This window comes from Accipiter gentilis, chromosome 24 (assembly GCF_929443795.1).
Source record: "Accipiter gentilis chromosome 24, bAccGen1.1, whole genome shotgun sequence".
Taxonomy (NCBI): Eukaryota; Metazoa; Chordata; class Aves; order Accipitriformes; family Accipitridae; genus Astur; species Astur gentilis.
Genome location: NC_064903.1, coordinates 1446252 through 1461980, shown reverse-complemented (window position 1 = coordinate 1461980; position 15729 = coordinate 1446252). Strand labels below are relative to the sequence as shown.

Genomic DNA, 15729 nt, shown 5'->3' with positions numbered 1-15729 from the left:
AACACCCCTGGGGTCCTGTCCAAAGGGACGGGGAGAGCAGCTCCCAGGAGTCCCATTCTCTGCCCTTATTTTATAGAGGCTGTCAGCACATCTCCTGCCTGGGGACAGCTGATAGCGCCCAGATACGGGCAGTGAGGTGGCAGCAGCGCATCCCCGTGTTCCCAACTCCAGCCGAGCCCGCTCGGCAAGTCCTCAGCGCCTGTTGCGGATCTCTGCCTTGGGAGAACCCTCATCCCTGGCAATCCCCGCAGGTCGCCAGCAATTCCTCCCTGCTTTCCTCTTTCCATTCCCCCTGCACATCCCCAGCACCACAAAAAAGGTGGGGAGTCACTCCCCTGCCTTCCCCTCCTCAAAACCTGTTTCTCTAGATACGCACGCATATTCACAAACCCAAAAGGGCTAAATTTGGAGCCTGGAGAACTTAGTTGCAATTTTAAAACAACCAGGAGAACTCGGCACTGTTTTCTAGGCACGTTGTCCAGCCGCCCCCAAGCCTGACCACCTCTGGTCCTGCCTGTGCAGACAGCCAAACAATTAACCGCTGTGGATCAGTCCAGAAGCGGGCAGCGGAGAGAAGAATATCCCAGAGCAAGGCTGAAGATGTCTGATCTCTTCTGATACTATTAGACAAGCTTGGGCACAGGGGGAGAGCAAATTCGTCTGCAGTTAAAGATGATGCGGGGGGGGGGGGGGGGGGGAGGAAAAAAAAGGAGAGGATAAAGAGAACATGCGATTCTCCTGATTAAATCAGCCAGAAACAATGAGGTGCTGGTGCCCTCTAATTTTTAGATTCACAGATTTTAGGGCCAGAAGGGACCGTGATGTTCATCTAGCCTGACAGTCTGTATTATGTAAAAGCCACTTGAAGCCAGACAGTGCCACTAGCTTTTCAGAAGCAACAGCAAGCACCGGGGAACTTATTAAAAGACTGCGATTCTCCTAAGGTGGAAGGACACGTGGCTCCCAACACACGCTTTGCTAAGGAGGAGGCCAGGTACATCCACCCCACCAGGCTCAAGCTGAACAGACGGCAGCGCTGAGGGAAAGAAAACATCATTTCCCTTCCCCATCACGCAGTTCCTTTGCCCAGCAAAGAGGGATAAGCCAGCAAGAAAAAAAAAAATAGCAACCCCTTCCTTGCATTTTCCTTGTGAACCTTCCCTAGTCCCCTGAAAGAAAACACCCTACAGGGATCCCGGCCCCGAGACATTGCTTGGCCGTTTTGGTGTAAACCCCCCCACCGTTTGCAGCGATGCAGCTTTGTAGCAATCAGAGCTGAGCCCGACCCGCCATACGAGCCAGATCCTGAGCTCCTTACTCAGCCTGCAGCACCGCGGAGGTGTAGTCATTGACTGCAATGTGAGTTTTTCTCTGAAGATGGAGCCAGGCAGCATAAAACATCAATAAAGAGCTCAGGATGCGTCCCTTTAATGAGCTGAGATTGTAACACGCTGACGGAGCTTGCCAGAAGCTGCCCATTCTGTCAGGAGGAGTAGATCCTGCTGGAGAAGTGTTAAGTGGGTCCTGCTGACTCATTGATGCAGATGGCTCCATCCCCACGCCGCCGGCGGCGAGGCAGGAGGTGCCGTCTCGGGGGAGAGCATCCAGCGCAGGGGCTGAGCGAGGCAGCGCCCGGGCTGAGCTGGTACCCCGGCATGTGAACCCAGCTGGAGGGTGAACATAAAAGCAGATGTTTGGGGTTTTTTTCCCCCGTGCCCACCGCGTATAGCAAGCGCCAAGCATTGGGCGAAGCTCAGGACGTGCCGGTGCATCTATGGGTTCCTTGTGCTTCCACGTTTGTCCCCGTGAGGTCCTCTACCCAAATCCACGTCACCCTCCCAGCAGAGAAACCAGAGCAAAGACATGACTCAAGCAGCCAGTGCGGCTCCAAACGTGCAACACAGAGACCCCAGCCCTGAGCTCCCGGGGAACCTGAGCCGGGTGGGCAATGCCAGAGAGTGCATTGGTTATGGAGATATTGGGGGCGGCCTGTCAATACAAGCGTTTCCTCGCTGGAAAATGGTTAACTCCATCTTCCAGCTCCCTGGAAGGACTGGCAGATGCCTGGGCACGCGTTCTGCCGGTGGTACAGGCAGCCAGCTCTGGAGCTGGATCCCTCACACCGTATCAGCCAGCTGGCTGCGTGGGGTCCTTCCTTCGGCAGACGAAGGGCGCAGAGCTGAAGGCTTCTCGTTCCCATTAGGAACAGGCTATCTTTGGTAAGCCAAAGCTTGAGGTCTGTGTGGGGTGCCTTGGGGGGGGGGGGGGGGGTGTGGGATGTATATTTCCCCACCCAAAACCCATTGCTATAGCCACTGGGGAATCAAGTACCAAAGGGTTTGCACCCTCCGGACCCTGAACGTCCCCAGAAAGCCCATGGAGCACCGGTCTCTCTTGCTGGGCCCGACCCTGCATCCGCAGGACACACGCTCTTCATCCAACCTGTTTCTGTGTGGCACCTTCAACCCCCGGCTTGACGGGGATGTGATGCTCCCACGACTGTCTCTTCTGTCCCCAAGCCCTCAGGGTCATCTCTCTCCCTGGCTTCTATGCCCCACGCTCCCTGTGACGCTTCTCCACCACCCTGATCTTTTCTAGGAGCAGCCAGCACCCACTGTTTCAGGTCCTCTTCAGGCTTTCCAGAGCTTCTGGACTGAGCTCCACCACACGTATCAGGTACCCCTCCCGCAGATGCCTGGGTGTGCTCAGCTTTCGGCAGACCTGCTGGTCCGTGCAGCCTCCAGCAGATCTTCCACCTCTTGTTCCCCTCCAAGCCCAGGTACCTGACCCGAGCATCCTCCCTCGCCTGGGTACCACCCTTCCTGCTCCAGACCAAGCCCTCTCACGCCCCGCTGAGCAAAACTCATTCCCCAGGGATGGAGGCGGCGGGTGGGGAGGGAGGCAGCTCCCCCCAATTTCTTTGCTTTCAGCACTTTGAGTTCCCGTTTCAATGTCACTTTAACTTGAGCGCACGCGTGTGCAGGGGAGAAAGGCTTGGTATTAAATTGCCAATCTGGTCACATGTTGCCTGGGATTTGGCCGTAGCTAAGCAGCACCACCCCCGCATTCACTTTTTTGGCTGGTGACTCCTCTGCTCGGCGTAAAGGCAGAGCCGGCGAAGAATAGGAGAAACTGGAGGGGGAAGGAAAAAAAAAAAAAATAAAAAAAAATAAGGCGAGTCATTGTGAATGTCAGGAGCTCCTCGGCTGCGGGTGTGACAGCGATCCTCCCCCTCCAAACTCGCTCCGGGTGAGAGCCAAAGAGAGAGGATTTCATTAGGATCTGGTAGCAGGCTATTTTCAGAGCTGACATCCTACCCACGGCTAAAAATAGCTGCTCCCCTCCACGCAAACCAGGGTTTCTTTTCTGTTAAACTTTAATAAACCTCAGCAAGGCTCAGACCTTGCTTTCTCCCCACACTCTGCTCCCTTGCTTGCTCTGCTCCCTTCCATCATCCCTTGCTTTCCCCCTTCACCATCCCTCATTTCCCGCTGCCCAGGTGTCCTCTCCCATGTGGTGGTCCCCACTTGCAGGGACCAGAGTGGAGATGTCACCGCGGTGGGGCTGGGGGACCGGAGGGCTGGGGTCACCTCCCACCCAAAAGCACCATCCTGCACACGGAGCCGGGGGCTCTGGGAGGCCAAGTGGGCAGCGAGGGCTTGAGAGCCCCGAGCTGCTGCCAGGCACAGGCAGGGAGCCTCAAGCATCCCTCCGGAGCCCAGCCCCACTCCCAGATGCTCATCGGAGTGCCCCAAAAAGAAGGGACCAGCCGCTGTACCCCAGGAAGGTTCAAAAGCGCAGCTGGAGCCCAGCTGCAGCCCCAGGGCAACATCTCCACCAAACGAAGGTGCTTTGCTTTGGTGCCCGACGCTCCCACGCGGTGATCCCAGGGCACGTAGCCAGGCCAGGCTCAGAGGGGTCACGGCACGAAGCCATCCCACCTGTAGAGGGGGGCTCCAGCACTCGGCCGCAGTCACCTCTAAGAGGGCTCTCCTCAGAACACCCACTAGCCTAAAAACCATGTCCCTCCCCTGGGTCCTCGGAGCCACCGCTGCTGCTGGCTCTCCTCTCCGAGGGGCTGCTCACAATTCCCTCCCTTCATTAGCACTGCCACCTCGGAGGTATTTATAGCCCGCGCACCTACCCCCTCCTCCCGGCTTTTTTAAAGACAACACAAATATAACTCCTTCCCTTGCTCCTCTTGACTCCAGCCCAGCCTGGCAACCCAAAATCCCATGGCTTGGAATAACCAACCTCTGCAGAGACCTTCCCCGCTCGGTACATGCACCTTCCCCAAATCTTCCACCTCTCTCCGGTCCCAGCACAGCCAAGCCTCAGCGGAGGCTGCAGCCGCTCTGGGCTCTGCTGCTCTTAGAATGGAGCAGAGGTTCATCAATAGGTGCCTTCTCGGCTCACCCCAGCTGCCCAAAACAGCGGGGAATGGGTCCGTCCCTGCCAGCTCAGAGCACCCCGCGCACCGCATCCCCCGGCAGCTAGCGCCCAGCACCCGAGGTGCACGGGCAGAGCCGGTGGGGGACCGCCTGGCACACCACGGGGACACCCAGGATGCTCGGGACCGGTACCATCGGCTCAGCCCAGTGCCCACCAGCACCACGGGCTCCGCTCGCCTTCTCCCTCCGCCCCGTGCCGGGTGCGCGCTGGCCCTTTGGAGGCCCTGGCCGCCGGCCAGCCAGCCATTTCCTGGTAATCTAATAGCTGCAGCAGATGAACTGAAAATGCATTTCCTGCCACCGTGCTGTAAAATTTTTATTAATGTAAGGAGAGAACGCAGCGCTGGCTCGCGGCACCCGGGGCCGTGGCTGGGCGGAGGGCAGCGGGGGGCCTCGGCAGAGCAGCCGGGGCCGGGGGGGGGAGCTGAGGGATGGCAGCGGTGTCCCAGGGATGCTGCGGGAAGGTGGAGGTACGGGGCCGCATCCCCCGCCGGCAGCATCGTAGTATGGGGAAACTGAGGCACGGGCAATGGAAGTGCCTCGCATGGAAGTAAAATTGGGCAGCAGTCCCCCAGCTGCCTCCCCAGGGCAAAGGACCGCCACGGGTGGGTTTTGCAAGGCGGGCTCAGCCCACCCCGACTGCTCTCTCCAGCCACGGGACAGCTCTGTCCTTGAAAGCCACCTGAGACTGGAACCACAGATGCTGCAGGTCCTTCTCCCTTGTGGTCCTCTCCCAGCGGCACCCGCCTCCGCGAGGATCCCAGCCAGCAAAGGCAGCACGGAAGGGATGGAGGCAGGGTGAGGGGAGCCAGCGTGCCCTGGCAGATGGGCACCGCAGTGGGAGACCTGTCGCACATTCCTGCCTGCCCTCCTCCGTATGGCATCTCATCCACCTCCTGCTTGTCTCCGTGGCCTGGGCTGACCCCTTCCCGGCTGGCGGAGGGACATCCCAGTTAAAATCCCCCATTAAGGTGCTCCCGGGTAAGGAACAGCCTATAGCAGCCAGTAAATAGTGACCACCGGCCACTGCGTTTGCCCGGGGAGGGAGCAGAAACACTTGCTAGGGAGGAGCAAGGTGCAGGCGCTGGGACACGCGTGTCCTCACAGCTCTATTCCAGCGGCGGTTGCTGTGTCCACACACGATCCACAGCCCTCAAGGGCTTTGCAAAAGACCCGCAGGGCCAGCAGCCAGCTCAGCATCCCCCTCAGCATCCCCCTCCCCACTCACCCCCAGCACCAACATCCCACCTGGAGCGTGTCACCACCCCAGGGTATTCGGTGGGTGACATCCCTGCGGCGAGTGGGAGCTGGCAGCCCTGGGGCCACAGAGCTGGAGCCATTTGCGCAGCCCTTTTCCCACTCGGAGTCTGCTCCCTGCGCCAAGGCAGAGCTAAATTGGAAAAACACACACAATGACCTCTTGTGGAATGTAGTATGAATATTTGATAGGTCTAATGTAATCATATCCAATCGATACAGGCAGGAATATCTCTCTCCCCCCTCCCCACGCTCTCGCTCTGCCCTGTCCCTTCCTCTCTTTCCCTCTCTCTCCCTCGCTCTCTCTTTCATTAATGCATTCTCCACTTTACATTATTTATTAACTTCCTTCCTTTTTTTTATTTAGAAAAAATAAATTAAATAACAGTGGTTATCTGGAGGCTCAGACCCTCCTGCCTAAGCGCTTTTGGGCCAGGCAAAAACTTTTCTGACCTTCTCTCACCTCCTTGCCTTCCTCTGCTGAGACAGAGAGGCTCTGCCCCACGGCTGTGACCCCTCGACACCCCATCCCTCGCTGCCCCCCGACACAGACCATCTCCCACCTCCCCGTGGGCACCTGCTCTGGTGGTGAGCCCCAAAAATCCGCTGGGCACGTCCACCCATTGCACGTGGCACGGCAGGAGATGCCCGAAGCCCGTACGCGAGCCCCCAAAGTGCAGGCAAAGCCTCGGAGGTTGAGGGTCTCCAGGTCAGGCCAGAAGGACCGTCTGCTCCCACCTCCGGCATAGCAGGGGCCAGAGGATTTCCCCCGCTGCCCCCAAACTGAGCCCGGCTGGACCAGTGAAGCAGCGAGGGTGGTGGCCAGACCCGTGGTGAACTGATGCTCCGCTCCAGGGTCTCACAAACCATCCATCCCTCATCCATCCCTCGCTGAGCTTCCCAGGAAAAGCATCTTCCAAGACAGGCTTCAGGGCTCCATTGGAGAGGTGTTGGGGGGGGTGATGCCGGTGTCCCCCAGCTGTCCGCATCCCCCCTCCCCAAAACCCACCTTTCAGCAGTGGCTGGAGATTGTCTGGCTGCAGATCCCAGCCACCGGCACTTGGTGTGGTGGGACCCACAAGCGGGAGGAATGGGAGGCTAAGCACGCGACAAGGAGGGGTCTTCTCCCACACCAGCACCAACGTGGGGTGAACTCCAGCCCCGTGCCCCCACTCCTCCACACCCACAGAGCGGGTGACAGAGAGCAGCAGAGATGCTTAAAGCCCCTTAATGGGCTGGGAAAGGTGAGGAGGAGATTGAAGCTCCCTATATGGGGCTGGGCTCTCCCTCCAGCTATTTCCAAGGACTTCCCAGAGCTGCCAGGTATGTCCTGGCAGGCCAGGGATGCTCCCCAGGGATGCTGCTGGTCCATGCTGCCCTACCAGGGTGGGCTGAGCGCGGCGGCTTGCCTGAATGGGGACGACCCCACGGTCCGCCTTTGTGCCAAGCGCCCTGACACTAAGACCCCCCCAGGGCCACTTATTAGGACAAAGAGACCCCGGGCTGGAGAGCTGCATTCCTCCGCTCTGAGCTGGACCCGAGGGGCCATGGAAAGGCTGGGGCAGGGCCAGGCTCAGCTGCAGGCAGTGGGAAAGTTGGGGCGGATGGGGAAAGGGGCTGTGCAGCGGCCAAAGTGGTGACCCTGGGGTGAAGGGTATCCCTGGGGTACGGGAAGGGGGGTGGCGAGCCCAGGGATGCCGCAGGAGGGGGGAAAGTTAGCAGGCAGCCCTCTGCGGTCACGCTGCCTCAACGCAGGCAGAGCTGCCCTTGCTCCAAAATAAGGTGACTGGCAAAAAGGGGGACCTGCACGCACCACCCCTCTCGTCCCCTGCCTCCGAGGTGGGTGGCATTGGGATGGCCCTTGCTCGGGGACCGCATCCAGCAGAGCTGGCCACCTTGCAAGGAGGAACCACGGTGTTTTGTTGGCTGGTTTTGAGCTGGGGAACCCTGCTACAAGGCTGCGTGCCCTGCCAATGGCCATGCTGCTCCCAGGTCCCAGCGAGGTGGGAGAGGAGCCATGGCCTGAGCCCCTGGCACAAGGGATCAGGCACAGGGATGATGCTGGGGAGCCCCTGCAGGAGCCATGGGGCAGACCTGGGGACATGGGACATGGATCCCAGTGGGGCTCCGACCCTCAGCTCGGACACACAGAGCCACTGAGGTCTTGGGTTTAAGGGGCTCGGTCCCCGTGTGGCTTCCACCTGACTCATCCCACCTCCTCCCGCTCACCTCCAGGGGAGGCTGGTCTCCTCCCTCCCCAAATATCTGCTCTGGGGCAGAAAGAGCATCCACCCCTGGCACAGGAGGGGCAATTCTGGCTGTACAAAGGCTCACCTTTCCCCTGTCTCCATGGGGAGGCACGGGAAGATGCAAGCGCTGCCCCATCCCTGCACCAGCATCGCGGGTGTCTGTCCCTCCAAGGACACCCCATTTTCCTGGAGTGAGGCAATGTGAGGCTGAAGGTTTTATTTATTTTCCATGAGCGGAGGGTGTGAGAGCAGCCTAGGGGAGGATCTTCTGCTCCACAGCAAACACACAGGCAATAAAGTTCAAAGGAAGGACTCGTCTCTGCCCACACTGGCCAACTCCTCCCTTTCTGGAGGACATCACCAAGCTCACATCCACAGAAATCAGCAAATTAAGCCGGTTCATGGTTCCTGACTCAGTTACCACTTCTGGTAGGTGCAATGGCTTATTCTCGGCCCGCAGTAATTTGGAAAGGATCCTTCCCGTTCCCGTGCTATGGGATATGGAGACAACCCCCAGGGCATGGCCGGAGGAGGAGGTTGGCCACTGTTCTCCAAGACACCATGATCCAAAGCATCTTTGCTGAGGGTCATCACAGAGCAGGCTGGAAGGAGGGCGATGATCCAGCCTCAGTGTTGGACGTAGCTTCTCCCCCACTGCCGGCGTCCCCAGGCAGCTCGGAGGGACATGTAGGATTTCAGCTGGGAACTGGCTTGAGAAAATCACAGGTTCCCTGGGGAAAGCACGTCCGCATCCACCTGGGTCTGTCTGGAGAGAGCAAAGGACTGTTCACCCCCAAAGCAGGGAGGGCTGAGGGTTTCCCGCTTCCCCACTGAAGGGTTTCCAGAAGAGTCCCATGGAGGAGCTGCATTTCCCCACCACTGGATCTCACGAACCAGGGCTGCTCAGGGCACAGGGGAGGAAAAGCCACCCAGGTCTCCCAGAAAACCAGACGCAGCGCTGGCAGGGACCTCGGGGACCGTGACACCTCTCCCCCATCACCCTCGCACCCGGCTTGCGGACGTGACGGCACTGCCATCGCACGTGTCACCGCTGCCTGGCCCCGGCCCGTGCTCCCCTCACGGCTGGGTTTTGCTGAACCAGGAAAATCGATAGTGGCTGTCTGCTGACGGCCAGACCAGGGCGGGGGGATGAGATGGAGGAGAGGCAGGGGCTGAGGCAAGGGGGAAGAGACAGAGAAGGAGCAGAGGGACCCCAGTGGCTCAGGAAAAGGCAAGAGAGGCATATTGCAGGAGAAGGTTGGGATGGAGGAGACCTGCAAGGATTTGTCTCCCACCCCTGGAGGGTCTGGAGGATTCACCTTGCGGATGCAGCCCCCTCCTCCCAGCCCCCCTGGCAGAGACCCGGCTGCCGTAGACACACGGGAACCGACAGAGACTCTGCTTTAATGCGAATCACTTATTGACCCTGCAGAGCTGAGGGCGGCGGAAGATTGAAAGGAGGAAGTGTAGGGAAAGAGCTCCAATTAGCAGCATCAAAGCTATATATTATCCTCTGGAACGAGTGCCTGGGCCAGCAGGCAGCGAGCCAGCGCAGCGCCTGCTGCACCGCGTGGTGCTGGGGGTGACCTGGCCTCGCACACAGCCGGGGGACCCCCCAGAGCATCCCCACTTGCTCCCCAGGCAAGACCCCCACGCCCACCACCCTCCTTCGCAGGAAGAGCCTGCGTGGCTTGGGATGGCCACTTTGGCAAATACGTGGGGTCAGGAGAAGGGAGCCAGAGCCGGGGAGCCCGCCAAGCGTTTGCTGGGACCACGGAAGGGGCAGGTGACATTGTGCCAAAAGATGGGTGGAGGGAGACCTTCCTCCTCAGCCACTCATGCTCTCCTCACTGGACCCAGATGCCCACGTTGGTGTTGTGCATCATTCGAGCGATTCCCTCCAAATTCCCAAGGCACTGAGATGCTGGAAAAGATGAGGAAATCTGCTGGGAACCCAGGGAAAAACTGCTCCATGACAGAGGAGCAAGAAGCAGAAGAGCTGCTGGGATCTGCGGCCCAAGGCAGGGGGTTTGGGAGACGCCAGCTTTGCCTTGGCTGGGAGAAGTTCAAGTCTCCTGCATGAGGACACCAGCAGGAGCTGGGTGGCAGGTGGGGGACACCCATATTTCCTACTGTCCTCCCCTAAGGAGGGGATACCCAAAGGATGTCTTCAGAGTCCCTCCACTGCTGCAAAGAAAAGACCACCGAGAGCAAACGCTCCATTGCTAACAGAGATCCAACCCCCTGTTGCCTTCCTGCTCCAGCATTTTCCACCACACCTCTCCCTCCAATACCTCCAGCACCTTCATTTACCCTGCAAGGGTCCCAGGGACTCATCTCCGACCCCAGGGATCCTGGGGGATGAGACAGAGTCTCACCTCCCCGAGCCACCCCAACATCCCTGGGCAGATGCTCTTCCCAGGAGAGCTTCAGAAGTTTCCTGAGCTGATCAAGCCCCTTGGTGCATGTTCCCCTTTCCTTTGAACCGCATCCCTGCCCTCAACAGGCAGCAGGGAGCGCGAGGACCATAAAGGCTTCAGCTCCCCACCCATCGCTCACCCACGGCACATATTCAATAACCCGTAATTATTTGCCTCTTATGGGCCACATCGAGCACATATTCCAGCCTGGAGAAAGAATAGACTTTCCAACCTAATGGCTCGTGTCAGGAGCCATGGGACAAGCTCCTGACTGATTGCTCAGACCTATGAGAACCCCCTCCTCCTCTGTCTGGGGTCTGTAATGGCCGCAGACATCACTGGATGCCCGCGGTTGAGTGGGACCTGCCTGGATGAAAAGGGTGAAGGTCTGTAAGAAGAGCACAGCTCACACCCCAGTCCAGATCCCTTGGGGGTTCTCCCCCTCCATGGTCCCACAGCCAGGGATGAACCATGGGTCCCAGCCGCACCGTGGGTCGGGGGCTTGGAGGATGACACCAAGGGCAGGGCGGAGGGAACCTGGATTTGCAGGGAGATGCTCTCCTTGCAGACATCCCACCAAGAACAGTCCCGTGAGCTGGTGATAAAAATGCTGCCTGTCCGAGGGGGAGCGGAGGGAGCGAAGGCAGCTGGCAGCATGCAGCCCCCAGGCCAAGCTAATCGGAGAGCAGCTGTGACGTAAGGCTGGGGGAAGCAGGGTCCCGGCCTTTCCCAGGCTCTGCCGTGCTCCATGCTCCGGTTCCCTGCCAGTTTATCGGCTACTGGAGCGCAACCAAGGGAACATCGGCCAGGACAGAACAAACAAACATCCGAGTTTGTGCTTCCTTCCTTCCTTCGAATAACCAAAAAAAAAGGCGGGGGGGGGGGGGGGGGGGGGCGGGGGGCGGATTAAATTAAATTAAAAAAACACAACAACCACACTGAAACAAGTCAAATAAATAAGCATTTGTGTTTCCATGGGGACGTGATGCTTTCTTGGGAGTGGGAGCTTGGCCTCAGGGAGAAGGAACGCTAGAGCAGCAAAGCCAGTGATACCACAAGTGGCCCCACGGGCAGCCCACCGCCGCGCCCGGAGGGACCCGGCTATGTCCCTCAGCTCTGATAGCCCTTGGATCAAGCGCTGCACAGGCAGCTGCACACCACAGTCAGGATCACAGGCAGATCAGGGGCTTTGCTTCAGTTTTGAGCTCACTTTCTTAACACAGTAGCATGCAACAGGTTTTCCTGCTGGGCTGTTCCCCCAATCTTCTTGAAAAATCGCTGACCAATATCACTGCAAGAGACAGATGTTTAGAGGTGACTTTAGTCCTAATAAGTGTCATGAAAGGAGAGAGTTAGGAGGAGCAGAGAGGCTCAATCCTTCATCACATACCAGAAATTCCCCCTGGACTCTCAGGTCCCTTACACACAACCACATTTCACCGGTTCACAGCCTATTTAGAGGGGAAGTCCTGGCAGGCAGAGGTTGTTTTGCTCTTTCAATTTCATTACAACAGCCTTGCAGCAGGGGTAGGATAGGACTAGCCAGCAACTGGAGTTCCAGTCCATGGACCCTCTTCTGCTTCACCTTCCTAAAGGGTCCCCTGGATTTTCCTCCGATCTTGCTGTGCCATGTCATCCATGATGGGTTTTGTTGGGTTGTGCTGAGTTGGGCCACGTCACATCATTCGCGTTGGGTTGGGATGTGTCATTCTCATTGGGTTGCGTTACGTTGGATCATTCCTGTTGGGTTGGGTCATTCCTGTTGGGTTGAGGCAGGCTGGGCTGCATCACTCAGGTCGGGTTGTAATACGTTGTGCTGTTTGGGTTGTATTGGGTTGAGTTGGGCTGGACGGTGACATTCAGGTTGGGGTGGATGTGCATGAAAATGAAACAGTTCCTACACCCACTTTGACATTTTTCAGAATTTTTGTCCTGCGAACCAGGATATTTCCAGGAATACCCCCTATCTGCTCAGCTGCCCTTTGTTCTTGCTGCTCTTGTGGAAATTACCACATTTCCTGTAAAATGTGAATTCCCTGTCCTGACCTGCGGAAACATCCCCCAATTTTTGCCAGTGCAGAAGCCACACGTAGAGAGAAACCTGCAGGTGCCCCGCACGTCACAGAATGCACCACTTGACACCAGCACCAGCAACGCAACCTCCAAGAAATCCCACGAGCAGGGAAGAGAGACCAATTTCTTGCACAACCCATCAGAGGGGAACGAGTGAGCCCAACGGAGGACGCATCTGTAGGATGCGGAGTCACTTTTCCTCCGCGCGTGGCGATGTGCTGCTGACCTCAGAGCCGCACAGCGCTGGAGCTGCCGGCAGGGACTGGCAGGGCCTTTCCCAGGCAGAGGGCTAATTCTGTATCCTCCGGGCCGGATGCGGTATCTCGTCACCAGCACCCATTACAGAAGGGAAGAGCATTGTGTGGGCTGTTGCTTTATTTAAAAACCGTTTGTGACCCTGGGACTAGCACGCGAGTGAGAGCCACTGCTGGAGGAAAGAGGGGAAAAAGGCGGGGGGGGGACGGGGGGGGGACAGGGACGGGACGGACGACAGAAAATTCCCAGATCCCAGCTCTCCCTGGGAAATCCCCAGAAAGATCCCAGGCACTTTCTTTCCCAGCACACAAGATCCTACGTGCTGGGGCCAAGCAGCAGGTGCATGTCTGAAGCACCGGGCACCTGGGGCAGCCAGAAGCCAGTCAGCGCACCTCCGAGGGGGGCTGGCACTGCCTGCCCCAGCCCCACAAGACCCAGCAGGTACGTGCCAGCAGCAGAGGCTCAGCTCTGCAGGGCACAAGAAGGACTGAAATCCCACTGAGCTCCATAGACCACACTCCACACCCCAAAGGGTGGCTCATCTAAGAAACAACCCCGCAAGCAACAAACCGTGGGAAGTCCTGCTGCCACCACATTACCCATCCCAAACGCAGCCAGCGGAGACACCACAGGAGGGGGATCATCCCTCCCCAGAGCCCCCCAGTCTCCCCCAGACCCTGGACAGCAGCCCTTCAGTTGATTCACTATTTATTCGTATTTGCTCGCGTCCATCGCTTACTTCAAGAACATGCCTGGATCCCGCGGACAGCCGGCCGAGTCCCTGCTCGGCTCAGGGGCTATGTCAGAGGTGCCGAGAGTGCCAGGGCACAGTGGGAGAGGGGCCGGGGCTTCCTGCCAGGACCACGGTGCGGGGAGAAGGACCAAGGGACAGGCACTGTCTGAGCACAAGGAGCATGGGGCCAGCCATCACCCGCAGCTGTTGCCTCCTCCAGGGAGTCGGCACGGGGGCACGCTCGCACCCCGGCAGCCCAGGAAAGGCCTGCGACAAATTCTCATGGAGGCCGAGATGCCTCTGCCGTGAGCTCACCGAGTGACTAACTTGTTTATCTCCCTTGGGAGCTGCACCGAGTTTTTGGGAAGCAGCAGATCCCCGCCAGCTCCTCGGCCTATTCCAGGCGCCACCCCCACCCCTTTCCTGAACAACACTCTCAGAAAACAGAAAGCTGTGGTGACACACCACCACGTCCCCTCGCTGCAAAGGCAATCACAGCAAGTGGCTGTCCTGCCTCTTGCCAGACCAGCACACCCAGGAGTGCAATGCCAGGGAAACTGGAAGACAGTACTTCTCAGTTTCTACTCTACAGAACTCAAAAAGCCTGAATTTTGGAAAACCGGGCGTGGAAATTGTGGCACAGCACAGATAGGGGAAAAGCGCTGGTTGCTTCGCTGGGGTGGTTTGTCCACACAGGTACCGGGGAGGCACAGCTGAGACCTCATCCCGCCCCATCTCCAGCACATGAGATGGGGCAGCTGCCGGCCAGGGATGCGGCTCCCATCCCAGACACCTCTGACGACACCGGGGCTCAGAACGTGTCCGATGTGCTGGGTGGAAGCAGGGTTAGCCCACTCTGGGAGGTTCTGCCATGCCCACTGCCTGCCAGCACAGTTTGTCCCCAGTTGACAGGCACGTCATCCCCAGACACTCGCCAGGCCAGAGAGCGACCTCAGAGCACCTACGAGGAGGAGCAGGGTCTGGGGGGGTCTTCTCCTCAGCACCACAGATGGGGTACAGGCAACCGCTGATGGGACGAGCAGGGGGCTATCCACTCCTCTACAGAAACATCACCTTTAAGCAAGCGACTGACGGGTTAAAGCCACCCACACCTAACCAAACCTCAGAGCTCCGGTGCCACCCTGTGTCACGCTGCCAGCCCCGCGTCCCCATTGCCGCTGTCGGAGCCGGCTCTCTGGATCCGTACCCAAAGGCAACTCAACACCACCATCCCGCCTTGAAAACGCTTGCTGCTAGAGAAAAACCCTGAAACACCCGAGATCAGAACTGCTGCCCTAAGGAACCCCGCGGTGTGTTCCCCATCCCGCTCAGGGCAAGATGACCGGCAGGTCTAGCTGGGAGATGCCCCAGGGCACCATTTCAGGGCTGGGAACAGGGTCCCAGCGAGGCGCTGGGAGGGCGAAGGGGCCGGGGGGCTTGGAGGGGTATGTGGGGGGGTGGCAGCCGCCATCGCCGGGACGAGGCGGCCCTCCAGCGGGCGGACCCGCTGCCCGCCTGGCTCCGCGCCTCCCCTCAGCCTCCCTCACACACGAGTCGGTGTGCCGGTGCATTTTATACCCCAAAAGGTCGTGTCTGCCCGTCCTCTCCCTCCCCTCCCCGTCCCCGGCCGGTGCCAGCGGTTCCCGAATGCTCGCCCCGGTCCCGCTCCTCGTCCCGCCTCATCCCTCCCTCGGCAGACAAGCCGAAGAAAAGCGACAAGCCGGCGTTGGGACAGGGGCTGCTTCCCCCGGCCGGCCCCGGTCCCAGAGGCCATCACCAACATGGCGGCTCCCCACCGCCGGCGCCTGCCCAGGAGCAGTGCGCATGCGTCGCCCCCGCCCCACGCACACGCGACGTTCTAGGCTGCAGCGTGCCTCTCTATGATCCCGCCCCCCCAGGGCCGCTCTACTGTTAAAGAAATAAAGCGCCCCTTCGCGACGCTCATCGCATGTCCCGCCTGCTCCATGGCGGGAGCCTTTTCGGAGATAGTCTCCGTCCCCAGAGACTTTTCGCCCCTCCCGCCGTCTCCGCGTTCTCAGGACCGCCAGGTCTCTATGGTGTGCGTGCGGCGCTCTATCCACTCTTTCAGTCTCTACGGTGCGTGCGGCGCTCTATACGACGGCCTCCCAGCTCTTTGTAGCCGCCGGGGCCGTCTATCTGCCGCGTCTTCTGCCGCCGCCCGGTGCGGGCCGTGCTCTGCCCCTCTCCCGCAGAGGTGGTCCGGCCCGCACCGTCGCGTCCGTCCCCCCCCGGCCGCTCTCATCACCCTTTTCGTACCCTCTCTATGGGTG

At 59.2% G+C, this 15729-nt stretch overlaps 1 long non-coding RNA gene across 1 annotated transcript; it reads right to left on the bottom strand.

Annotated features, from left to right (window-relative positions):
- Nucleotides 1-8159: 8159 nt before the first annotated feature.
- LOC126050074 (uncharacterized) lies at nt 8160-15706 on the bottom strand. Its single transcript, XR_007509391.1, has 2 exons — nt 11768-15706; nt 8160-11668 (listed from the first exon to the last, which is right to left on the bottom strand). It is a non-coding gene; the product is annotated as an uncharacterized LOC126050074 (long non-coding RNA).
- Nucleotides 15707-15729: the final 23 nt, after the last annotated feature.